Source organism: Pan paniscus, chromosome 22 (assembly GCF_029289425.2).
Source record: "Pan paniscus chromosome 22, NHGRI_mPanPan1-v2.0_pri, whole genome shotgun sequence".
In the NCBI taxonomy this organism is placed as follows: domain Eukaryota; kingdom Metazoa; phylum Chordata; class Mammalia; order Primates; family Hominidae; genus Pan; species Pan paniscus.
The window spans coordinates 34358719-34386381 of record NC_073271.2 but is presented as its reverse complement, the minus strand read 5'-3'; the positions used below and the strand labels follow the sequence as shown (position 1 = coordinate 34386381).

The following is a 27663-nucleotide window of genomic DNA, read 5'->3' as shown; positions in this document are numbered from 1 at the left end:
TGGGGGTTAGTTGTAAAGGTTATTTCAACACCCAGGTATTAAGCCCAGTGCCCAATAGTTCTCTTTTCTGCTTCTCCTTCCTCTCACCCTCCACCCTCAAGTAGACCCCAATGTCTGTTGTACCCTTCTTTTTGTTAATGAGTACAGGACCTAGTTTCTAACATGCTATTCCTATTACCATTTTAAATAAACCATAGAACGGGTGATTGAGAGAAACTGTAAAACACACATAATTTAGTACTGAAATTATGACATGGTTCTGTGAACTCCATGGGGATACGCCCAGCCCTACCCCAAGAATGGAACTATGGTACCATTTCCTAAGAGCTGCCATTATTCCCCAGTGACTCCTAATTACCAAAACATCATTCATTTGCTCATTTATTCAGCAAACATTTTACACTACTGTGGTCTTTGAAATACGTAAAGCTGAGACATGCATGATCTTAGCCCTCAAAAGTATACCATTTGATATAAGAGATGACATATACATAAATTGTTATCATGCCAAGCAGAATAGGCTCCTTCATGCCTTAACAGTATCCCATGGACACTTCTATCATAAAAGTTGATACTCACTAGTTCATGTGTAACCAGTGAGCTGGCAAGACTGTAAGCTGCTTAAAGACAAGGACCTTGTCTTATTTCTCTCCATTTTGTCCATATCTAACACAAGGTCTGCCGAGATCACATGAATGAATATGATATATTAAAAAGTATTAAGGATTTCCAGGAGGAGGACTGATTCCTTCTAACTGGAAAAATCAAAGAAGTTATCATGTGTTTTCTGTAGGAAAAAAATAGGAGAAAGAAGATTACAGACAAGGGGAATTGCCCAGGCAAAACTATGGGGTGGCAAAGTATGTTTCAAGTACTCCCAATTGATTGGGCCATAGGGTTTATCAATTATCAGCGATTTTCAACCATGGCTGCCTATGAGATTCACCTAGGGGGATTTTAAAATGAACTAATGCCTTGGCTCTGACGCAAGACAATAAAATCAGAATATTTTGGTGGGGCACAGGGATGTGAGTAAGAGCCTGAGCTCTGCTCTTTTAAAAAGGGAGCCTCTGCTCTTTTCAAAAAAAAGTTTCCCATTTGCTTTTTGCTTTTTTTTTTTTTTTTTTTTTTTTTTTGACGGAGTTTCAGTCTGTTGCCCAGGCTGGAGTGCAGTGGCGTGATCTTGGCTCACTGCAACCTCTGCCTCCCCGGTTCAAGCAATTCTCATGCCTCAGCCTCCCGAGGAGCTGGGATTACTTTCTTCAGATACACTGGGGTATCTGAAGTTAGTATGAGGCCATATTGGGAACTACACTGGCAATGAATTTTAAAAGGTGATGCGGGTTAAACTGAAAAGTTTGATCTTTCTGCAGGAGAAAAGAAGCCAGGCTCATCTAGCAAGACAGATGGAGAGGGAGGAGAGCAGCTAGAAGGAGATCATTTAGGAGGCTGTTGAATTTGTCTAAGTAATACATGAATTCAAGATAATCACCACGTTGGTTTGCCACCAGGTAAAATTCACACACCTGTCAGATGTGAAGTAGAAAGGTTGAACAGGAGTGGAAAGGACTCTGGAGTTTGCTGCCTGGATGGAAAGGAAGATTTGGATGAAAAGCAGAGTGTATTGAGGTGACATGGTGGGGTTGGCTCCAAGCATGTCCATATCTAGGAATTAAATTTGGGGCTGGAGGTGGAAATTGAAGAATCATTGTACCTAGAGGTAAAAGTTGACCAGATATGAGTCAATGAGAACTGCAAAAAAAAGAAAAATACCAAGGGAAGAAAGCAACTGAAGGGGCAATCTTAGAGGCTGCCTGTATTAAAGAGAAGAGGAGAGGATTTTCCAGAAAAAGAACTGGAGAAAGGCCAGCCAGATGGCTGGACACTTATGTAAATTAATAAAAGCAGACAATTAAGAAGGCAAGATTTCAAGAAGGAGGACATGATTCAGAGGTCAATATTGGAGGAGGGACAAAGAAGTACTGATGTTATTAGGGAGGTAAGACAGAAAAGAAAGGGACATTTGTTTCCCTAAGGTAGGAAGGAAAGATGAAAGGATATATTTATTGCACATGTATTTACCCATCACCTACTATTTTTGACTATACTAGACACAGGGGAGATAACAGTCCAGACAAGGCATTTGCTCTCATGAGGCTTATATTCTAGTTGTGGGGAAGTGGAAGGAAGACAAGTTATAGAAAACGTGTGCAAGAGCTCCACGTGCATTTCCACAGACAGCATCTTCCTGTTTATTGAGGAGTAGAGGAGGACAGAAATTGGAGAAGTGTGATCTTACTAAAGGGGATGATGGTATGGCACTTTGGTGTAAGAGGAACAAGCTGAAGGATGTGGAACAAACTTGGCTAGCTTTTGAGTCACATGTAGGAGAGGCAACAAGAGATGAAGAAAGGATTCAGCCAGCAGGCAGGTCTCTGTGAGGTTTTCAAGCATGAACACTAGTTCACGTCTTTGCTTACACCTAACGTGACTTTGCCCAGGTGGAACAGCCTGGAAGCACTGCTGCATATGGAAGAGGTGGGCTGCCCAGAGTTGGGATTGGCAAAGCCTCAGTGGTAAAGGTTACTGGGGCCCAGGTTTACAAACACCACATTAGAAACATAAACATTTGAAAACCACAGAATGTAAATGCTCAAGGTCACAGCACGCTCATCAACTCGTGGAATCCATACAGTAATTGAGCACATGAAGAAGCCTACTGACACTGCTGTCTAGTTTTAGAAGAGCTATAATTTAGTATTGCTAGCTATCAATTAGTCCTGTTTTCCTCATCTGTAAAATGAGAGGGTTGGATGAAATGACCTCAAAGTCTTCTTCCAGCATGGTCAATGGTGAATGCTAGAGCACACGTGAAATTCTGAAAGTTAATTTATTTCTTTAACATTTACGTTGATCGTTTAACTATTGATGTTCAAAAATGCAGCTGCAGAGCTACTACAAATCTTTTAGGTCTGTGCACACAAAGCTATTAGTTTTATGGACCATTCTGATTTTAAAATAAATTGCCCTGTGAAAATATGCAACCTAAATTCTGGTGGGAGAAATCTCAAGTGACATGGGTAATTGATAGGTCATTGACAGGACATGGAAATAGACCAAGTAGAAAAGTATTAGACATGAATAGGTTTTAATATTTGCAAGTTTGGAAAATGACTTTCTGAACATTGGGAGAAAAGGAGCTTTTCAAATACTAGGATGATAGTAGCTAGGGATACAAAATAAAGGTATTCAAATATGACTTGTCTTCCTGCACTAAGATTAATTTAGAGTAATATGCAAAGGACCTCTTTCATCCCTTTCAAACATTGCCAGTAAGAGTTAACCAGGCCTTGGTTAGATCCTGAAAAATTAAGGTATAATGTGACCAACTAGACAATCTGTAAAGGTAACTAGAGTATTAGCTAGCTACTGTTGTTTCATATTGCAAAAATCTTGTCACTTTTCATATACAATAAGACTTTTGAATAATACTATATATAATCTTGAAAGAAACCTCAGTATGTGTACTTTTTCTAACCGCTGCATTTACACATCTTGTCACTGAAATCAAAGTCTTTGAGGCTTAAAACTTAGTGCTAACTCTGAAAGTTACTTAGTTGTATATCTAACCTAAGTGAATAGTTTATTGCTATTTTCAAAAGCATGTTTGGTGCATTACTATTGAAAGCAGTCTTTGGCATAACCAACTACATTTTAGTTTTATACCTAAAGCCTCTGTTTATGCAGATAAATTGAGGTTCCAGTCTTTAGAGTGTAGGGTATAAGTATTAATCAGTTGATTTCCTGCCAAGGTTAATATATTTTTATTTGCAATCTCATAGAGTAGGGCTCAATCATTGTTAAGCGCTGGTAGTTTCAGAAGCAGAAGTCTTCTTCAGATCAGTAAGATTTATACTACTTGAAATTAAAAACAGCAGATAATGGGGAAAAGTCATGCCTGAGGTTAAGGTGAATCACTTTGATTGGATCTTCCAGAAATCTCCTTTGAGGTCTGGGTGGCTTTTTCCCCTCTTCCTTTGCACTACCCTGATTGATCAGCTACAAGCATCCTAAGGGGCCTTACCTTGAGTCCAGGTGCTGGGGCCCAATCTCAGCTGAAGATCCCAGAGATCTGGGGAAGTGATGAAGAGATCTGGGGAACTGACTCTGCAGGGGGAAGCCTGTGTACAACCCACACCTGCAGGCTACGTGCTCCTGTGCTGGCTGAGCCGGTAGGCAGGAGCACACTCTCCACCCCAGCTTGCAGAAGCTGAGCATTCAGGCAGAGCCTCGGTCCCACCGCCCAGCTGCCCTCATCCGTGTCCAAGGACAGAGCCCTTGAGCCACGAGGGCTTCTGGCACATGGCTTCAGTTTTTATGGGTGAAAGACAGTCCTCTGGCATCATTAAGGTATTTATATCTGAGATAGCTCCAGATTTTTTAAAAGCTATTTGACAACAAAAACTGCCAAGCAGAATTAACTACCACAGAGGCCTGGAAAGCAGCACAAGTGAGTTTTTTAATTCTTCAGAGGTGGTAGAAGTCACCAGAAATTCTCCCTCTTGAATTCTCTCTAAAGGGCTCTGGATCCTTGGAAAAATGATCTGGTCAAGCCTCATACTTTAGTAATTCTTAAAACTGTCACAGTCCCATGCTTTCTGTCTCAATTGTGGCGCCGGATCGCAGGTTTTGGCCGTTTCTTTTTAAAGCAGCCTCTAACGGTGGAGAAATTATTATAAACAAATGGGAGCATGCTAGCAGCTTCCCACGACAGTGGGTGGATCTCACCTGCCTTCGGTTTAGACAAGCACCGTGTGAATTTCTATGGGCGTTTTCTTTCCTGTGCCATGTGTTCCTATAGTGACCTTCTGCACAGGATGGGCATGATCTGCATGGAGCAATGATGGCGACGTCTGGCAGCCCAGGCTTGGGGGATCGTGTGGCCTAAGAAGTGTAGCACACAAGCTCATTGCTTTCCATTGAGAAGAATACTCAAATACACCCAGCTCAGTCTCCAGGACTTCCCCTTATAGGACCACATTAGCAATGAGAGAGCTCCAGGAAAGACATATAAACACATTTCAACTGCTTAGGAAAAGCAGGAATCGCATGCCTCTTTTAAACTGCAAGTGTTTCACTGATTTTCACTTTCCACTCCTCTGATCTCTGTTGCCAAACGATAAACCAGTTTAATTATGTTGCTTCCGCCTGAGTTTGGCTTCATCTTTTCCTCTTTAGTTTCCACCTGGGATAGGAGGAGGCCTGGTGAAGAGTTCTAGGCCACATTAGGAGAACAAGCTCTTCTGTGTCCTGCAAAACCTCCGGCAAATGACCCAGCCCCTCCGAGCTTCAGTTTTCTCAATGATACTGGGAGATGGGGTCAGACTAGCTTCTCTGAAACCTCTTTAAGTTTTAGCTGTCTATGAAGGGAAATTTAAAGAAAAGCACAGAGAGACGGACTAGACTCTATTTGGGGCTTATTTAAGCAGCTACACCAACTTTACAAGAGCATCTTTTCTTGAAGATGCCCAACCAGGTTTTGTCCCTGAGAGGATTTGGAAAGGTCCACTTAGCAGAAACCCTGCTGGCCTGGGGCTCCCCAATGTCCAGATGGACTCAGCTTCACCAGATCAGAGTGTTGTTGCCACTCAGAAATGCCTTTGGCTGTTGGAGAAACCAGGCTGTATGCCTATCTGCTGCATATGAAATTCCTGATGATGCATGCAACGTATAGGGAATTCTACATTGACCCAGGTAGAACAGTTACACACTCCCTTAAATATGAATACACTTATGAACCTTTTCAGTCTGTTACTATAAAGCAAAGAATGCAGAATCAAGTTTTGCCTTGGTCTTGCCATAAATACACTGCTCTGGTCAAATTTGCTGATTTTTTTTTTATGTTCTCTTAGTTTTGACAAAACGGGATGATCACAAGTTCATTTGATATTATGCCATGTTCAACTTCGTGTTGGGCATTTTGGTGATAGGGAGGCAATATGCTATAGTGGGAAAGGTACAGGGTAGGAGCCAGACAGACTTGGGTTCAAATCTCAGATCTTCAGGTTATGACCTTCTAGGAGGAGTTAAAGTGTGAAAGCCTAGCCCCTGGGGTCATCCGGAAGATGGAGTGAGATGCCTTCTGAAAGGCAACTGGGCTAGTGACTTTGGACAAGTCACACTGTCTCCCTGATCTTCAGTTTCCTCATTTGTAAAAAGAGAGATAATAAATTTCACATTGCATTAGGCTAGGATTACAAATGCAGAGCTGCATGCACTCAGCTCAGGGTGCAAAAGGGAGCTGATTCTAGCTCAGCCAAGTCCAATGTGCTGTCAGCCCTCCAGGGGCTCGTAATCTGATTGGAGATATGGGATACACCAACACCGAATGAATCAGGACACAGCATCTGATTAGTCCTTAGTAGCAAAGAGACACACTAGGTTTTGTTCAGTCTGGAGAAGATAACATTTAGAAAGTGTAGAAGAGGTAAGGCCCCATGGGGAAGGGAAAGCTGAGTCTTGACAGGCCTTGAAGGGCTTCGAAGCTACATAATGAGATTCTAATAGAAAAGGGAAAGAATGCTTTCCAGGAATTGGAGCTGCAAAGGCAATGGCAGTGAAGTGGGGAAGCATACAGGAGCAATTGAACAGGGCAGGGGGCCTTGCTGGGGAGCGGTGGGAAGAAGTGTGGGTGAAGCAGAGTCAGGCCATAGGGTTCCTGCGAGATACAAGTAGGGGCATCCCACAGAGAACCCCAGGGTGCAACAGTGGTGTTTTACAGTGGTCACTTTCAATAGATCCAGTTAAGCCTGCTAAGAATTACCAGCAGCTCCGTCTCCCAGGGACACTTTGTGCTCTCCTCGTGCAAAACTTGCTCTCTGTCCCCTCCTCTCTGGTTTCAGAGAGCATTGTGGTTTCTCTCCACACCAGCTTAAGCACTGTGTAGTCAATTTATAGTTTACAGGGATTTCCCACACACCCATATATGTTTTCCACTGAGGTCGGTGCTTTTTCCTAGACCCACCCAAATTCCAGAGCAAGGCTCACTTGCATGCCAAGTTGATTTTCTTTTTCTTTATCACCTTCTTCTCCTTATAAAACAGAGGAGATAGTTACTTTTTTAATGTTTCTGTGTATTTTTAACAGAAATGAAAGAAGCAACCCCAGAAAAAAACAATGACAAGGGTAATTTCGGATTCAATTTGCATTGACAACAATAGTTGTTCATAGAGGCAAACCCAGCAAGTGAGTTTTTTCACATTGCAACTCTTGTTTATGAAAGTTTGAGTGGCTATAGGGTATAACGCCTTTTATAAGTTTAAAAAAAAAAGCTTGAAAGTTTTTAACGGACAGACTCTGGCTCTGGAATTCAGGCTTTCTTTACAAAGTAAGTTTTGTTTTGTTTTGTTTTGTTTTTAGAACAAAAAGAATGTATGAAAAGGAAATCAGGTCCTTAGAAAGGAAATTAGGAATCATTCTGGTCATTTTGAGAATGTTCATTCCCTACTGATTCATAAGATAGAAGACAGAAGTGCTTTCCACAACACTTTCACAAAAAAATCATGTCATTTAACTTCCTTGTTGTCCTGTGGCAAGAATTTCCCTGCCTTTTGCAGGTGAGAAACTAAGAAGTTGAATCACTTGTGGAGGATCCCTCAGCCCATAGGTGGGGACTCCAGTCCAGGGCTTCTACCTCCAAGTCGAACCTTTCCTTCACCAGCTGCATTAGGGACAAGCCTTGAGCTCAGCCTGGTCCTGGGGAAGAAGGAAGGTGGGGAACAGTGGGAGGGTGGCATCCTGGAGTGGAGAGAGAAGTAGCCCACCTCTGTCTCTTTCCCATATGCCCCATAATGTACTAAGAAATTGAAGCTCAGAACATTAGTGCACCTTTCCCAAGAGTATTGCGGCCAGGAGTCTGCACACCTGGAATTCACATCCAGGAAGGTCAGATTCCAAAGGCCAAAGTCTCTTTCCATGAGACCAGGCCGCCTCTCTCATTAGAATGACCTTCCATTTGTCAGGTTTCCACCATTACCTGTCAGGGGCTTTTTCTCACTCTCCTCCCACTTTCTTTTTTTTTTTTTTTCCAGATTTTAAGTACTCTTGTCAGATATTTGTTTTCTCCTCTCCAAATGTTTCCAAACTGTGTGTTGTTACTCATTTGACTTTTGCTAAGAAAATTTAGGCTGTAATATTTTTTTAAAAATCCACCTACATAACTTTCAATACTGCTACAATGCAGCACTTCCTTTTTTGCTGAAGTTTGGCTTACTCACAGTACAGCACTGAAAAACCAGAATATAGTCCCAGCCAAAGAAACTTGAAACTGTAGGTAGGTTAGAAGTCAGTGGCAACCGATTGTTCTGAAGAAAACTGGCATTGTTTCCTTGTTCTCCCGCTTTCATTATTACTATCTTTGTCAGATCCTGTTTGTGTTCAAAAGGCTGCTGGTCTTATGAAAGGATAAACTTGAAACATCTTGCTTTAATCATTGCAGCAATTAGCAAATAACTGCATTATCTTTCCTTTTTTATTATAAACATATTCAAGAATAGACTTGTTTAGTTGTAGTTACTCAGAGCTTCTCAGAAAACTGAAGCGGGTTGCTCATAAAAACCAGGTATTCAACCTGTTCAGAAGGGGCCTGAGTTGCTGGAATCTTCCTTCATGTCTCCAGTAATTATGTGACTACAAGAACAGATGTAACCCCCTCTCCAAGCTAAGCATATACTTTTTAAGTCATGATAGATTTAACTGAGTGAATAACTCAGTTGACTTTGAGGAGGAGGGGGAATAGGTTTGTCAAATTTAGCAAAAAAGAGCATGAGAAACATTAACCATTAATAGGCTTGAAGGCAGCCAGCTTCTCTCTTGGCATCCTCTGAGTTACCCTACTGCCTATTCAGAGTCCCATGGTGTTAATCAATGCTCACTAACAGCATCTCCTCAGGGATCCAGTCTCTGTTTCCAACATCTCCTGGAATGAGAGCAGTCCAGAACTGACTCATCCAAAACTGAAGGCATATTATTCTCCCTAAATCCAGCTACATCTCCTGATTTTTGTTTCCTAACAATGGCATCCTCATTCTCTCACCTCTCCCTCTTTAAGCAACTTTACTCCTGTATCCAATCAGTGCAAGCCCCAGATTCCACCTGCTGAATCCCCCTTGCACCGGTGTCTCTCCTGCCCCTTCCCACAGCCACCATGCTGGTCCAGGTCTTCATTCCTTTCACTCAGTCTCTCAAAATACCCTTTGAATTAGTCACTTGATCATCACTGCCAGACTGGTATTTCTAAAGTGCAGCTCAGGACCCAGAAAACCAAAATATTCAATGACTCCTCATTGCCTATGTTTAACTCCCACCTCCTACAGCAGAGGCTTAAGGGTGTGGCTTCTAGAGATGGACAACCTAGCTTCAAAGGCCAGCTTCACCCCTCTCTGAAGCCTGTGTCCTCAGCGTGTTACTTAACCTCTGCACCCTGCTTTCCTCATCTCTAAAGAGGTTAGCAAGAAAGCCTGCCTGTGTGAGGATTAAGAAATACTTAGAGCCATGGAAGGATCTAGAACCAGAAATACCATTTGACCCAGCAATCCCATTACTGGGTATATACCCAAAGGATTATAAATCACTCTACTATAAAGACACATGCACACATATGCTTATTGCAGCACTGTTCACAATAGCAACGACTTGGAACCAACACAAATGCCCTGGAATCAACCCTAATGCCCATCAATGATAGACTGGATAAACAAAATGTGGCACATATACACCATGGAATACTATGCAGCCATAAAAAAAATAACTTCATGTCCTTTGCAGGGACATGGATGAAACTGGAAACCATCATTCTCAGCAAACTAACACAAGAACAGAAAACCAAACACCGCATATTCTCATTCATAAGTGGGAATTGAACAATGAGAATACATGGGCATAGGGAGGGGAACATCACACACTGGGTACTGTCAGCGGGGTGGGAAGCTAGAGGAGGGAGAGCATTAGGAGAAATACCTAATGTAGATGACGGGTTGATGGGTGCAGCAAACCACCATGGCGCGTGTATACCTATGTGACAAACCTCCACATTCTGCACATGTATCCCAGAACTTAAAGTATAATAAACAAACAAACAAACAAAAAGAAATACTTAGAGCCCTGCCTGGCCTTTCAGGAGTGCTCAGCACTGTTGGCTGCCAGCTTTGTCCTGACTGTGGCCCTCACTCTCCCATTCTTTCCCTGCAGTAAGCTCAGCCCCTGTGCACACTGCCGACCTCCCGCACCCTCCTGCTGGTGCATGGTAACTCCTCCTGCTCTGAAGGCTTCTCCCCGTCCTGACCCTGGAAGTCGTCTTGTTCTGCAAGGCACATCTCAAATGTCCCAGTGCCTCTTACAGTCATCCCAAAGGGATCTGGTCTTTCCCTCTCTGACTTTCCCTGGAACTTTGTCAGGGCCTCTCATGTCAATGTCATCACATTCTGCTGGACACTGCAGCCTTTCTTGTGCTTTGGGTGTTTTTCTTTACTGTTTCTCTACCTCCATGTCCTCCTATCCACACCTCTGTCCAGCAGCAGTCTGGAGGCTCCTTGAGTCCTTGATGTCACTTATATCTTCTAAATCGACATAAGACGGACCACCCAGCCTCCTGCAGAGTAAGCCCTTGGCAAGAATACACTTGGTGAAGATCACTGAGGGTTAAAGCCTGACTATTCAAAATCTGAGTGAGAGTTGATTAAAAAACCCATCAAATATACATTTCTACCAACCACAGGGCTAGCAAGTCAGACCATTTCTTCAGATACTGAAAACTAAGCAAAGTGCTGTGCAGAAAGTATCATTTAGGGAACATTCCCAGGATACTGGACTAGACATGTTAATATCCATAATTATACAATTCATGTTTAAATGTACATATCCTTATGCAGCCCTAGACTCTGAAATGCCATATACTGGCATAGGCTGCTCCCAGCTGCAATGAAATTCGCTTGATTGTAATCACAGAAAAGTGGCCCTTACAAGTTTTAGTCCTATAATATTTCATCTTTAAAATGGGTAAATGTTAGAAAATTCTCTTCAATTTAAAATTTAAAACACATTCAGAGCCAAATACCTTTATTGCCACAGGTATGCTAACACAAGCCAGATCTAGACATAGCGTTTGAAGGAGACTGAAATGATGCTAATTTTGTTGTTTTCTGCATTTGCTGCTCCATGGATCAAATCACCCCTTTCTAGCCTGGGATTGCAGTATATTCTTTCTTTTATTTTTTCCCCTTGTTTTCTTCCTCAGAATCAGACTTCCAGCCCACACTCCCATGCTGAACCCTGCTGGCTCCGTATTTACTTTTCTGTTTTATTTCAAGTGTCTTCATTTTCTTCTTTCCAAAATAACCTGCATGTTTTCTATTTCTCCTCTGTTGGGTTTACACAACTACTATATCTTAAGCACATGGTTCCCTGTTTCTTGTCACTCCTTAATAAGATGTCTCCCTCCTTAATAACCCCACTTACGCAATTCTAGCAGCCAATCTATCACTTTGTAATATTCACCAAGGGAGAGAAACACACCAGTTAGCCATTTTCACATACACATATTTTCAAAAGACTTCAGATAAAAAGGTCTCTGCTGTGCGTTTGCAGGATGAGGTAGATGTAAGTTCATGGTGAAAGTAAAGATGTAATTACAGCAAAAATTATGCCTTTCATGTCAGTGCCTGTGGATTCAATACATATTGCTTGAAGAATACCTTGGGCCATGCCCTGAAAGCACAAAGAAATAACTACATAAAATCTCCATTGTCAAAGAGTTTGCAGCCCTGTAGGGAAAAGGGACAAGTAAGCAGGCCATTGTAAAGTGGGGCCAAGCAGGGCGAACCAGCTATCTCCGGGAATGGGGAGGGAATCCCACAGAGGGTTCCCAGCCCAGGCCTGATGGACCAGAGATTATTCCCTTAGGCTAGTGTCAGACCTGAGTCTAAGCCAATGAAGAAAGTTTACAATCTCAGTATAAACAAATTATACATAAAGGGGTGTAAAAGGTGAAATAAAATTTAAAAGATCCACAGAGGAAAATGGACATTGTCTTTCAAAAGAATTGTAAAATACAGTGCGTGTAAAACTACATTCAGTGAGTGCCCAGTTGATTCCCAGGTTCAAATAGGAAGCTAAGTTAAGTTCAGATGTAGTTAAGATCTATATTTAATGTTGAGCTCAAAAGTAAGATTCTGGCACTGTGGATCTGTGTGCACTCAACTGTGATTTTTAAAAATAGGTCAAATTTATGTAAGTAAATGATTTAATCAAATGGCCTTTTTGACATTTACTCTTATTTTCCTCCTCTTTTATTTCATGGTGTGTGTGTGTGTGTGTATGTATCTTTGTAAATTCACTTAAATTCTTTTAGGAATAAGGTGGACATAAAGAAACAGAAAGAAAGTAAAAAAAATTCTTTGGGGCTGACTGTAAGCAGCCACTTCGCAATCCCGAAGGCTGGCCAGTCACATGCAGAGGTAGTCAGGCCCCAGTAGTACCACTTACACCTAAATGGAGCCTGGACATCACACATGTTCTTTGGATCGCACGATGCCTTGCCACTCCACACCCATCACAGTTGGCCAAAGCATCCCCAGTGGGGTTGTGTGAAACATTAGTCAGAGGAGGGAATCATAGTTGTGGTCAGGGAGGAGGTGGTGGACAGTTCTGCGGTCCAAAATGGATGTACAACTTGGATTCAAAGTTAAAGAACGTCTTTGCTGCAGAACTTCTTGGGGTTTTTAAAATGTTAATGATTGCTGTGAAGGTTCAAGAGGGGCCTAAACTAGGAAAGGTTTTCTGAACCTATTTGAGTGCAGACCTTCTTATTTATTGCAGGGATAGGGTTACCAGGACCCTCACAGGACTCCGCTCACCAGCAGAACTTCCCAGGATAGACAGTGCTTTGCTGTCAAATTCAATTGTGTTTCAGGACACTCCCTCCTGCCTTCTGATCAGCAGAATCACCCCTGTCCCCTGACTCCTGAGACAGGAAGTATAGGGTCAGCCTCTGAGAGTTCTCCCCCAGTTCCCAGGCAGGTGTGTCCTGCTGGCAATGGAGTGGAGACTTCACCTCCCCTTCCCTCCTCAAAGCAGCTTTGGCCTGTCTGGGAGAAGCTAGCCTTCTTCTGTCCCTAGGGCCTAGGAACCAAGACCCTGAGTCTTCCTTAATCAGATTATCACAGCATTCCTGTTGACAAGAATCAAGTCGTTTGACATTATATCCAACTCGTTTTAAGGAGTGACGTTAAGATATCAATGTCGGCCAGGCACGGTAGCTCAGGCCTGTAATCCCAGCACTTTGGGAGGTTGAGGTGGGAGGATCACCTGAGGTCACGAGTTCAAGACCAGCCTGGCCAACATGGTGAAACCCCATCTCTACTGAAAATACAAAAATTAGGCAGGTGTGGTGGCAGGTGCCTGTAATTCCAGCTATTTGGGAGACTAAGGCGGGAGAATCTTTGAACCCGGGAGGTGGAGGTTGCAGTGAACCAAGATCACATCACTGCACCCCAGCCTGGGTGACAGACCAAGACTCCATCTCAAAAAAAAAAAAAAAAAGATGTCAGATGTCAATGTCACTATGACATCACTTTTTAAAAATACTGTTTAAAGGGTAATTGTTTTGTGTGCACTTAATGTTTAATTTTGACTGTAAGTCAAAATTATAGATTTGAAATATATTAAACAAGACGTTCAAAATACAGTACCATTGTATTCTGATGTTGTCGACATTGGGATAGCCTCTCTATACCTACACAGTCAGTTTTGTTATTAATGTCCTAGCTAAATACACACCCACACTGCCTTTGTCACTTGTATGTGTGTGTCTGTATGTAATACAGCTCACTGTCCATATATAAATTCTTTCCACAAACTTCTGACAATATAAAAAAGACAGGGCAGGTTTCTTATTTCTTAGTATTTAGAGCATGCTAGTCACAGCAGCCAGGTGCTCCAGGATTCATTATATTTTCTTTACCTCCTAGCAGATATGTGAGAATGGCGTTGGTAGGAAGAGTACAAATGATGCCAAATTTCATAAACTTTCAAAGCAGAGGATAAACTTTTCAAATTTGTCCTTTAAAGGTTGGAATAGACATGAAGGATAACTCAGGAAACAAGAAAGCAAGATTCAGGGAGCTGACCTTGTATTTTTTGGCAAAGAGGTCTAAGATGAAGCAAGATATCAATCGGCAAATATTTGAAAATGTAAACATCATTGAGTGAGAACATTATTTGGCTTGGTAGGCATGGGTTTAGCCAGCATTTCTACCAAGAAATGACACAATTAACTGCTATTGAAAATTGGAAACAGCGTTAATAGAAACTAAGGAAAAAAGAGGAAGGCTTCTCACCAGAGACACAGATATTCCACTGGGGCAAGCCCTCAAGTCTGCTCAGGAAGATGCTTATTATTCATGCATTCAATACCATTCTAGGGTCTAGTGGCACAACTAGCATAACGTTCTTTAGGTTTTAAGTTGGGGGCTTTTCAAGTGGAAAAAGCGCACAGTTAATTTCAGTACTCACATATTCTACCATAGGAAAAGCAGCTTTGATAGCATCTTACCCTTGAGCTGAGATATTACCTAAAGGTTCAACTACAGTACAAGGACCTACCTTTCATGGCAAGGTGCCAATGAAACAAGAAACATTCTAGATAGCATTAAGATTGGTTTTCCATATATCACTGATCACTAGATATGGATAAACATGATTGGTATTTTTTGCTTATCATTTTTCAGAGTTATTGAGAGAGCAGCCAGCAGCTAAAATTTACATAAGTTAATTCAACCATTCATTCAAGAGACAAGTATCAGGGCTTTACTATGTATGACACAGAGTGGATTTATCAAGAAGTTAATGAAACTTCAGCTTCAGGGTTCCTCACTTGCCCAGGTCCTATCCAAATCCTTGTACTTAATAGTACAGTCCTAATTTTGCATTTGTTTTCTCTAAAGAAAGCCCCCAAATTGTGCAATCTTAAGGGTCCATAAAAATCTTCATCAGCCTCCAGTGTAGACAGTAAAGAAAATGCACATGAGTTCCATAGCCATCCGCCCAACACCAGGGCAGCTCCGACTGAAGCAGGATGTGAATGAAACCCAAACCCAGGCACCTGGGTCCTCAGAGCATCCTAAGAATTGCATTCCCCCCTGCAGTGTTCCCTCTCTGCGTCACCCTCTTTTTTCTTTGATGGCCCAGCGGTGACTCTGAGGATTCGTGTTATCTGTAATCTCAGGGACATGGGCAGGCTCAGGATGTCTGAACTCTGAATGAGGGAATGAGTGGCCTACACAGCCTCTGTGACTTCTGGTCAGGCTACTACGAGAGGGCCTGCTTGGCTGGTTCTATGCGGATCCCTGCACATTAAGACTGCTCTGAATTGGAGCTGCAGGGTGGGAGAGACAGAATCAAACAAAACCTGGCTTATTATGTTGCTAATTCTTTCCAGTGTTCCCTCTGTAGGTCCTCAGTCCTAAGGTAGTGCAGACATGACCTTCCACTCAACTGCTCCCTACTGGAAACGAATCGGGTGGCTGGCACATGCGTGTTTTGTACCAAAATGCAAAACTTTGTCCTTCTCCTGCATCTTCTGACGTGAGCATGATCACGTGACCCTGATTCATCTTTGTATAGTGGCTAAAATATCTGGAATTGTGTGCTTTAGAATTTTTCATCTAGAAGCACAAACTGTATTCTGGAATTAGGTTGTGTGAACTTCTGGATTCAAATTGGATAGTGGCGGCTATTGGCTTATTGATCTCTTCTCTAGTTGAGGCACAATGCCCATCAAAAGAAATGCAGATACATGAACTCCTCATGGAGTTCTGACCTTTCCCTTGTGAAAACAGCACAGATGTTTCTGACTGAAATTCTCCCTGGGCATGTGACAGAATTCACTATGTGTATTCCAGCTGCATTACGATGAGTGGAGATCCCCCTACTATCATCTGAATTCATCCAGAGACGTGTTCCAGAGGCTACACCTGTCAAGTTCAACTTTCTCGCCTGGCCTTTTTATCAGAAATATCTACTCCCTCATTTTTATTTCTTTCATTTCAACAGAGTAATATTTAGCAAATAAAACTTCTTAAATGGAGAATCACGGGCATAGAGGGAGAGAAACTAAGTCAGAACTTATAAATAAAGGATCCAAGAAAGAAGTTGCATTTCCTAAATGTTTATAAACCTTTATTTATAAATTATAACTTAGTTTCTCTCCCTCTCTGCCCTTAGTTCTCCTTTTAAAGGTAGGAGCAGGCTCCTTGTGTTCTTTTAGGGAAGATTTAGCACTTCTTAGATTGCTTGTCTCTGGAGCTACTACCGGGTCACACTGCTCCTTCATCTGTCTGCAAAACTGGCACCAGGAAGTTACCTGAGCCAGGTGTGTTCAGTCAGACCTGTCTCCTTCCAGGGCACTGCATCCTTGAGGGGCACAGAATAAGGCTCACCCTTGGTTCACTTTGTTCTAGATCCAGACTTCCCCGGCCTTATCCCACCATCAGCTGCACCAAAAGCCCCACTCCTGAGGTGGCTTTTATGAGATAAAGGTAAAGGACCGAAGAGAGAGAAGGTAGACAATAACCTCTGTCTGACTTGCCTCTTGTATTTGCCCATGAATAAGCAACAAACTCATCTTTGCAGACATAAAAGTTAATATTAACTCATGTAATGGCTTTCTGACAATTTTCGGTGTGGAGTTATTTTTACTTGAAAGAATTAAAACAACATATTTAGAGATACATGATTTAATCCGGGGTGCAATGCTTGAATTGCTGCAGGGAAAAAAATAACGGTAGCTGTATCACTTACATATTAAAGACTGAAGAAAATGATTAGGGAGGTGTATATGCCTTCAGCACGCATTCCCACGGGCCAGTCATTGACAGCTTTATCATGCTTACAGCTCAGTCTCTGGACTGTTATGTTGGCTCTAAGACTCTGACGCATCCACCACACAAATACATTTCATAAGCAACCCTGGACTCTGAGGCAAAGTATGCAAAAAAGTTCGTGGGCTGCTTTGAGTCTCTAAACAGATGAGAGGGGATTGCACAGGAAAGGATATTCCAAAGATTTGACATGTACTGATTAAATCCGAATAACTTTGCCTCTCTATTCCGTGCCTAAAGCCACATATTGGTGAGTTTTCTTATAACGAGTATGTCATTGTTATTCAGGTATATAATTGCACACACCACACACACGCACACATACACACACACACACACACGCCCCAAGAAAGCACAGCCCTTTCGAGATTTCCTCGATGCAGAAGCAGAGTGAGGTTGTGCTGAGCCTTATGGGAAAGAGCCCAGAGACCTGCTTTTGTTGGCTTCTCAGGTTTGCTGGCATGTGCAGCCTGGGGTCTCGCTCTCTTTCCCCCCGAAACACTGGCTGTCTGCACTGGTGAGAAGTGTGAGGAGAGGAAATTGGGGAAATGAGACTTTCTGTAAAATGACCACAACTGTTGGTGGGAGGAAGGAGTGGAAACATGGAGAGAGGACGTTTTAGAAAAATGTGTTTTCCTTAAGCAACCAGAATCACAAAGTTCAACTAAGGCAATTTCTGTAAAACCCCCAGACTATTTCTACATTTATTTAATTCAGTGAAGAAAGGTCTGTTCCGTTATTTGATGAGCGTTTCTGACATGCTGCTACCAGCAATTTGGTTAAACTCTTCTAATCTTCAGTATTTCGGGAAGACTTGCCTTGTGGCCTCTGGGTCATTCCCTGGATGGTCACTTATTATATTAACAGAGAAGGAGAAAAACTGCTAAAAAGTAAAACCCTAGAAGGTATGGGAAGAAAGAACAGCGCCCGGGGAAGCTGTGTGTGAGGTAAGTGCTTACTTACCTAATTAATCGGCTGGAAGTGTCTCTGATACTGTATTTAGTTTTCACAAAATGATGATATTTAAAAATGTATTATAGCTTTATGGGACACTTTTCTTTTGATTTTTAGGACAATTTTAAATAGGAGAGAATTTGTCACCTAAGGCTATTACTACCGATTGTTTCATATTTGTTTAAACATTCACAAGAGGACAAAATAAGATAGGATTGGGGATAACAGTTGATTGTGCATGAGTGTGAGTGTGTGCTTGTGATCTTGAGGTTGCAAAAAATGAATTTTAAGAATCACTTGGATTTTTTTTTTTTCAAAATCCCTCTTACAGGTAAAGGGGAAAAAGATAAATCTAAACATTTGAATTAATGGTACACATTTTTGGTCTTTAGTTTTCCACAGTCAAATACTACATTCGTTGTAAGTTTTCTAACCTGTGGGTTAAAAGAAATTATGAGGTCAGAAATGTCTATTGAACAATAAATTCTTATTTCCTTCAAGTGACTAAATGCGGAAGTACAGAGGAGAAAAACGTTGGCGTTACAGGAGCAATGTGGAAATTTCACCCAGTATAACATTTATTAGCTGAGGATAGTCTAAACTCTCATGAAATTATACACAGATTAAAAAACATATTAATCATGGGTCATGAACAAAGTTCATAATATTTCCAAACTCAGGATTGTTTACATTCCTTACACCTACCACAGAAAACTTACATAACTTTTCTCATAAGGATAGGTAACAGATTTTAAAATATTCCGGCGAGGTTTCGCCTTACGGCAATCTAAACTGATTTCCCCACTGACAAAGGAAAGTAACTGCTTCAGAATTAGCCAAAGAACTATGTAATCGCTGAAAATCAACAAACTTGCTCTGACAGACCCTTGCAAAGAGAAGTCGGAGTAATTCTTGTCCCGCAAGCTAGACCCCCGTACACCCACCGCAAACAAGACAACATCTGGATATTGTTTCACGAGCAAGAATAAAACACTTTTTTTTGTCCCATCATTAAGTAAAATCCCGTTTTCCACATGCAAACAGCACTTGTAAATTCCCCCAGATAAGCACGGGCGTCTCAAATGATTTAAATAAGCTTTAAAAGAATCACAACGTTTTCATTACCTTTAGAAGTAAAGTTTTTCAAAAATACCTCCAGCGTGCCACATGCCCCAGAGTTGACATAAGCGCCGTGTACCTCTTACCTGCAAAGACTGAAGAGTGCAGACTCCTGGCTGGATGGGAAGTTATGTCAAGTCAGAGAAATGCTCAGTCCAGACAGGTTGCCTTGGGAAAGATAGGTGTTTAGGGTTCCTCAAAATGAAGAAAACTCTCTCACTGTTCACTGTCAGTCAAAAACAAGTTGGTACAAGTTTGAGTAAGAATTACCTGGAGGAACTGAAGAGAGAAAGGAAAGAGATTGGGAGACATTGGGCAGAGGAGGGAGGGATAGGGAAGGAGGGAGGGAGGGAGGAAAGGAGAGAAAGTGAGAGACAGAGAGAGAGAGAGTGGGGGAGAAAGAGAAAAAGAGAGAAGGAATCTGAGAAAGGAGACCATGATGTCAGCATGTCTTAAGGTCTTAAGGAAATCTACAAACCAGCACAGGATTCTAGTGGGCATCCAGTCCGGGCTCTCCAAACACCTGTGCAAAAGAAAACTGATGCCTTTTTAAAGAATGCCAGTTAATCTTTGAAGAAACTTTGGCCATTCTTATCAAAGCATTTTAAGGTCCCTTTGGCTAAGTAAACTATAAATAAATAACCAGATTACCTTTTCTAACAATCTCTCCTTTATCCCATGTTTTCTTTTTCTCTCTCCTCTCTCCTCCCCAAATGAATATTAACAAAATCTCTTGCCTCCTGGTGGAATCAGAATGAACCCATACAGACTATACCTATGTCAAACACACCTAAGCAAAATGCCACAGAGGAAAACTCATGTTTTTAGCTCAACCCCTTTATTGAGCTGATTTTTTTTCTATTGCCCTGCTTTCCCTGATAAATATTATATATATATATATATATATATATATAATATATATATATATATGCTGAATAGACATGGGCAAAATTTGGTTCTTCTGGATCATGGAAATTGGGCTTCGGGATACATGTTGGCATCTGAGTTCCAGCATTCTTGCATAGTCTGGCATCTTTATGAGAAATGGTCAGAATTCCATCTTTGAAGAAGGCTTCTAATGGAAGATCTCTGGAAGCAGAGGCAGTAAGCTTCTTTCGGGAATGGGGTTATATGTCCATCCTATGCAAAGTGACTCTTGCAGCCACCACATCAAGGGAGGCCAGTCCAAGGCTCATGTGCTCTCCTGGCCTTCTCATGGCCAGACTGCATGGGGATCGTGGTCAATCCTGAGAGATGGAATGGGTTTTTCAAAAGCACTTCCCCTAGAGAGAGCCCTCTACACTGGTCCAAAGGCAATGCCAAGAGACGCAAACGGTCTGTTTCCCATGGGAGACGATGATATACCCACACGTCCCCTGCCCAGGCATGTCGGTGGGGCCAGACCACGGCATCTGGTTTGACATAGAGCAGACAGGGTGACGAACACTTTGCTTCTGTTGGAAATGAATGATACTTCCTCTCCCCAGAGTACTGGGCTCCGCAATTCACCCCAAGTGCAGCTGCTGCTGTTCTGGGTGCTTGAACTAAGTGGGAGCTGGAAGGGATGGGGTGTCATTCTGTCTTTAGGAAGGAAGGGCTGAGACTTCCTTATTTTCTCCCCCCTCTCCCTCCTGATTCAAAGCTCAGGGCATAAATCATTCCATTTCTGTTTTCCCAGTGGAGATGGTATGCCTCAGTCTCCTTCTGTTTTGCTCTTTCTTTCCCTGGAAGCAAGGGACTCCTTTTCAGCCTGGGAGTATAAATGGTGGCCCTGGAAAGAAGACACTGGGCTCCCAGGGGTTCAGGGCAGGAGGATGAAGAAGCTACACAAGATTTGGACTTCTTAGAGCTGGTACTCCCGGAGTCTAGAATCAGATAGACCTCCCGCGAGGATATGCTAAAAGTCCCATAGAAAACAGGTAAGCACAGAGGTGCAGAACGATGAAAGAGGGAAAACTGAGAATTAAAGGATCTGAGTATATACCAGCTGCTCAGGTGGGATGATTTGCAGGGGCTGTTTCCTCGGCCTGGAATGGTCCCCTCTGGCCTTCATTCACCGAGCTGACTCATTGTTCAGGTCCTAGCCTGAATGGCACCTCCTCTGGGAGGTCCTTACCTGATCTGGTCCTGATCCAAGTCCGTGCCCCAAGACTCCTTTTGTTGTGTATCTCACTTACCACTGTCTGAAGTTGCCCTAAAGCTTTTCCATTTACCATCTGTGTTCCAGTCTAGAGCTCAATGGTACCTGTCTTATTCACCAAACATCTTTCCAGCAATATCTGGCACATCATAGTCCCTCAAAAAATATGCATATTTGTCAAGTGGGTTGACAAAAGATTACATATGGAAGACATGATTTGTTACCGTGGAACTTTAATTATCTCCTTATATTTAATCTGTATTTCCAGCCTAAGCTTTACTTAAACTAACATTTGAACACCTTTTTTTCAATTTGTAAAACACTGCCAGAAATGTTGTTAAGTCCATGCTCAGATCAAAATGTAGGCATGATTAGTTGTATTTTAAGGGCAAGGAGATGGAAGCCAAAGAAGATAAGTGATTTGTGCAAAGTCACACAGCTACAGAGCGATGAATTGAAGCTCAAAACAGCTCTTTTCACTTTCAATCCATGCATTTTTCATCATCGTACATTTTTCTTAAATTCTTATATTTTGAGCATACATATGCATATGTAGCTTCTTCTCAGCATCGAGTTACATACTGCATGAATTTTAACCACAGTTTAATACTCTGGGAAGTTTTAGTTCTTGCAGGACCATACGCAGTAGAGCAGATACTCATTTATAACAATTTTAAAGATGATGGAAGGAAAAAATGAGTCCAGAGTAGTAGAAATACATTTTAAAGTTTAAATGCTAAGACAATGTTCTTCATTTTGGTGATGTTTACCTGTTTTTGTTACTTTTCATTTGGTGATATGTCAACAATTAGATTTTGAGGCTGCAGATCTGACAGTTTACCAAAGGAGATGAGATATTATAAATGTATGACTGCAGGGTTGAGAGGTGAGTGGGGAAATTCTAAAATGCGCGTCTATGTGACTTCTGTCATAGAGGCCAGGCTTTGTTAAGCATGCTTTAACAACTGAATGATCTAAGTATTTCTGGAAATTTCTGAAACTAACTAAGGGAAATAGGACAAACTGTTAATCCTGACAAAATAATATTTTCTGCCATGCAATCTCTCTCTCATCCAATGAGTAAAATTTGTTTCACAATTCTGGTTCTAAGGAGTAAAGTGGGAAATCTAGTGTATAAGATTACATGAAATAACATAGCTAATCATTTCATAATTGAACATGGTTAATTTTACTGACCTTTTAGCCGAAGATAAAAACAAATATAAATGACTATTCAGTAAGTTGTGTTTACTTCTTTCTGCTCCCCAACCCCCACCTCTACAGTTAACTGAAAGACTCTTAGTTGTGTCAAATTTGCATAGAAAATACATAGAAGTCTGGATTTTTCTATGAAGATCTGAAATGACATCTGAATACTGGGCAGAAGAGTTCACAAGAACCAAATTTTTCAAGAGAACTGTTTCCCAAGAATAATTTCCAAAAAAGAAAAAAAAATGCTATAATGTTTCCAATCCTCATCTTGGCTTGAATCAAGACATAAAAAACCTTAAAGTGTGATGAGAGGGAAAAAATATTTTTACCTTGGAATAAATTCTATTTAAGTTGGGTTAGATATGGAGCTATTTATGGAAGCTTACAACAGTTCTTAAAACTTCCGCAGAATCTCCCATGAATCTAGCAGCTTAAAGAGCCCTCCACAGGTGCATCATGATATGGCCAGCTGTCTCCAGTTTGTTCTCACCATCCTTATCCTAGAGGCATTGAAAATGATTCCTTGGAATATAGGTGAGTCTTGGAGCATAATGTGTACCCATTTCCAGACCTCACAGGCCAGAGGTGAGGACCTACTTGCCTTTGGGTCTTTCTAGCAAGAAGCTTGTCCTGGGAAGCCACAAAATTAAAATCTTGTCTGGAGGTAGATTATATGGAAATAGACGTTGAGACAAAAATGCGCAGGCAATTTATTAAAGTAGTACTCCCAGGAGGAACCCAAAGTGGTGTGGGGAAAGCAAGTCAGGAAGGGAAGAAGCCAGGGTACAATTTTAGGACAAGGACAAGACCCAGTCCCTGCCTAATCCTGGGGAGGGAGTTCTGGAGTGAAAATAGCATCCTAGGTAAGAGAGCTGGGCTTTCATGATGCTGCCCATCAGTCTTTGACTGAGAGTAGAAAGGGTGATGGGAGCATGCAATTTCCCAAGGGCTCTGGCTTCCTGCATCTGCAATGGAAGTGGAAGTGGCTCCCATAGCCCAAGGGCAATCTTATGAAGATGGTGGTAGGGGCAGCAGGCTGTTAAAATTAATACACACAGAGAAGCACAGGAATGGGCTCTCAGAAGCAGTGCAGAACATTCACAGGGCTTGGGGCAGACTCCCAGCAGCACTGGCTATGATGGTTAATCCTGTGAGTGATAGAATGCTTTGCAATCCATGGTGCAGGTGCTATTACTACCCCTAATCATTGCTCCTCAATCCCTCAATATTCCCATCCTCCTCCACTTTGTCAGTTTCCCAATTAAAATAAAATCGTGAATTTCAGCACTAAAATGTGGAATTCCGTTTAAGATGCACGAGATTTTATTATGCATATAGTCTTTTCCTCAAAATGCCAGGAGAATCCTAGCAGGGCTTTCTTGTTACTAATAGAAACCTTTGTTATTGGTATCATGTCAATTTAGTTTGATTAGTAACTAAATCAGATGCCTTCTTTTTGCTGAGTTCCAAAGACCCTCCAGTTCCTAAACTGGAGTAAATTATAGTTCAGCAGAAAGATGGACAAATAGCTAACCATGATATTGTGTGATAAGTGTTATAGGACCATAATATTCTAGAAGCCCACAGGAAGGGGAATTTACTCTACCTGGGAGTTTGAAGGTAGCCTTCCAGAGGTGGGAACAATTGAGTGCAGCCCACAAGATTTCCATAGGTGGAGACAAAGTAGGGTTGTTGACATTCCAGGAAAAATGAAGAGCAAATAATTAAAGATTATTTAAGTAAAGATTAAAAGAGCCAAGTGATCTGACCTCTGGGACAGCTTAGCAATGTAACTCTAGCCTTAGCCTCATGGAGTTTAGACAGCAAGAAATCACAAGAAAAATGGCTTTGGTTATAGAATCGCCTGTCTCCCCTTGTCCTTTAGCTTTCCCTTGGGAGAAGTAAATGGAGCTGAAAGCAACCTCTAGCCTCCCACTGGAGGTTTCCCCATCTTCCCACCACCCACCATCCTCAACACAAAGCGTTCCTCCTCAGGAAGACATGGAAGCTATTTTATCCACATTCTTCTTAAATGAGATGGTTCAAAAATTATCCAAAAATGCAAAACTTACTTAATAAAAATGTTACCTCCAAGTCATTCCTTTGTAAGGTGACCAATGATCCTGATTTTCCACTGACTGCCCTGGTTTTTAACACTTAAAGTCCCACATCCTAAGAAATCCCCTACTCGCTGGCAAATTGCGATGATGGGTCACCCTATTCCTCTGTGTGTCCTCAGCTCTTTTGAAGTCAGCTGTTAAATGCAATAAAAAATAATTGGAAAATGAAAGCATTAATACAGGCCTGATATCCTAATTTGTTAGCACTGAGTGCACATTTGCCACGGCATCTGTAAAATCTAACTTTGTCAGGGGGGAATGTATATACTTAAAAGTTGGGTGCATGAAGTGCCCGCCTCTCTCTATAGGGGCTCCGTATGGAAGTGTCCTTTAAACTTCTACTGGAGTTAGTTGGTGATTCTAGGTCCCTATCAGCAGCATGGCTTCAGAATTGAGAAACTGTGAAGCAACCACTGACATGAACCCAAGGGTGATCCGGTTTCCTCTTGCCTTATTCAAATTGAACTTTATTCCTTTATTGTTGGTGCAACCTTACACCACATGTTAAATACACACCGTTTGTTCCTGGTTCACCTCAGACAGGCTTTTACCAAGTGAACTATTTTGTGGCAATTCCCGTCAAAGAAGGGATATGATAATGACTGTTTTCCACTGTTGACAGTGTGGGCTGGCAAATAGAAAAGCAATATCTGCTAAGTACAGTTACCTTCTCCAGCCCACTGCAACCAGAGTAATCCCGCCTTGCTTTGAAAGCCTCACCGGATCATTCATCAATGTGTGGCATGCTGGCTTGTATTACCCCCACCTCTTCTATTGTTGTCTTATTGTGGTTTAACTCTGAATCAACTGTACAGGGAGGCTCTTAGGCCAGACTGTGAGGTATGTGTGCCGTGGACCCTATCTCTACCAGATGGCCAGACACGTTGTCTTACATACAACAGATTGACTTTGAACCCAACACTCCAAGACCCACTTTACAATATTTGAAATAGAATATTACAGAAAATGCGATTATCACCCTGAATAATTTCAAAGATCAACTGGAGAAGACAAAAGTAGTGATTCATTCTACATTTCCTTCCCTTTTCATATTTTAGCAATTGGTCAATTGGTGCTTGACTGATGATCAGTCACACATTTCAGCTTTAAAAACAAATCACCAAGCCAATGGGATACCTGTCTTTCAAGTTGGCAATATCAATGGACAGGCCAGGTGTTTGATTCTACCTGCTGTATTCCGGCACATCCTTCATCACCAAGTTCCATCAAACTGTCTGAAGCACGTGAACCTCCAGATCTCTTCTGTACTGATATTTCTTGCTATGACATTTCAATTCCTGAGCATAGATCAGGCCTCTTTCATCCTTTTCCAAGTTTAGTTCTTGGCCTCTGGAAGAGCTAGCTGGGTACACACTGCATGTTTTATGGCCCTTTATTTGCTCCAGCATGTAGTGATATTATTAGGCTATAACGTCCTCATTTGTAACATCCTGAACCACTTCCCTATCAATCCATACAGTTTATCCCTCTAATATCCACAGAGAAGAATGTCATTCAAACCCAGATTCTGCACTAATACCCCTCCTTCTACCTGGCATCAATGCAAGAGGGCCTAGGAGAAGTCCCAGGTCTCATCTTGGGTATTTATTATTAGCAGAACTGGGTAAACAACTAGGTTTTTCACTTTGGGAGCTTTCCCATTGCAAAATTGTACCCTTCTGCCAAATATTCTAGTTATTGTGGAAAAACTGAGCAATGCGAATTGGCTAAGTTACGTAAAGTGAAAGATCTCAGCCCAGTTGTCATAAAAATCTAAGGGACTTCACACTGAAGGACTAGCAGGAGTATAGAAAGAGGGTGTTGTGAACTCAAACTCTTGACTATTAAATCCCACCTATTCCTTATCAGCCCTAGCAAGGCACAGGGGCTAATTCAGCAAACATTTCCTAGAGAAGCCACAACAAATACATTAAGCTAAAAATGAATTCAAAGAGAAAGCTGTCCAAGATCATCTTATTCTATCATTGCGCTTCAGCTTATCAAATGTGCACGTAGAGATGATGGAGACTGCAGCGGAAAAAGAGATGATAAAGAATGCCTAATAATAGGGTACTTGTTTTTCTTATTTTTCTTCTCCTTGACTATCTGACCTGAAGAATAAAAGCTAGAGAATTATGACTGAGCCAAAGTCAGGCTTCTGAAATTAAAGTCAAACATACACCCTTTAGTTTCCTTGGTGTTTGACCACACCTATATAGACTAGACATGCAGTGACTGTATTTTCTTTACTTCTTCATTAAGAAAAATTCCTGGAGTTGTTTCACCTCCATGCATTTATTCCTGATCACATGCTGGAGAATATTTCCTATCTGTCAGCCATTCTGTTCCACTGGCTTTGGTTTGCCATTGTGGTCACCCTAACTCAGAGTGATAGTTGAGTTATGACTGAAAACTCACCTCTGCTCACTTCCCTTCTGAAATCTGTGTGTACTTAGTAGGCAGCAGTAATTCTAAAGGTGCAGCCTTACCATTTATCAATCAGTAAATAACATATATCACCTAGTACGCACATCAGAAAGAGTACTTGGGTTATCAATTTAAACAATCATTGCAATCTCTTGGGCAAACGTCATTATGTTTTGTTTTTCAAATTGCTCAGTGGTATGTCTTATCTTGCCAGTCAAATCTCATTTTACAGTGTGGACACCAACAGCAAAATTGAACCAAAGCTGTAATTCTTGCCTTGGGACACTAAATGGTTATATTCTTTCTTTCTGGCAAGGAGTAAAGTCCATTGGGGGTGCAAGGGAGAAATGTAGGTTTGGTCTTAGCTATAGATTCAAATTCTAGAGCTGCTACTTACTAACTCAATGATCTGAGGCAAGCGGATTGACTTATCTGAGATGGTTTTGCACTAGTGAACTGAGAAAAACAGTTTACCTCCCAGGGTCCTTATGCAGTTTGGAGAAGGGAAGGCATGGGAATTGTCCTGCACCACGTGTGTTCTGTCAGAAGACATCAGGGAATGAAGCTCCATGGTGAGGGGCAAAGGTGGCCAGCATCAAGGTCCTCTTCCTGCTGGTTGCACTCAGACAGGGAGCTCCCTCTGTTTTGCCTGAAAATTCACCTCTAGGAACAATCATGTGCAAAGCCATCTTATAATACAGGAGTTCTCATCTCCTCTCATGTTTGAATTGTGGGACACAGAAGCCATGCACTTCAG

General features: G+C 41.7%; 1 protein-coding gene across 7 annotated transcripts in view; it reads right to left on the bottom strand.

Moving 5' to 3' along the window:
- KCNJ15 (potassium inwardly rectifying channel subfamily J member 15) overlaps window positions 1-27663 on the bottom strand; it is a 145852-nt gene that overhangs the window by 32870 nt on the left and 85319 nt on the right. For 3 of the 7 annotated variants that reach the window (XM_063601391.1, XM_055105195.3, XM_063601399.1), the window contains one exon: window positions 19094-19233. The exons of 2 other annotated variants lie outside the window; for them this stretch is intronic. The gene's annotated coding sequence lies outside the window, so the exon portion shown is untranslated. The remainder of the gene's footprint in view (window positions 1-19093; window positions 19234-27663) is intronic. 2 more of the 7 variants (XM_063601395.1, XM_063601397.1) reach the window with 1 other exon arrangement.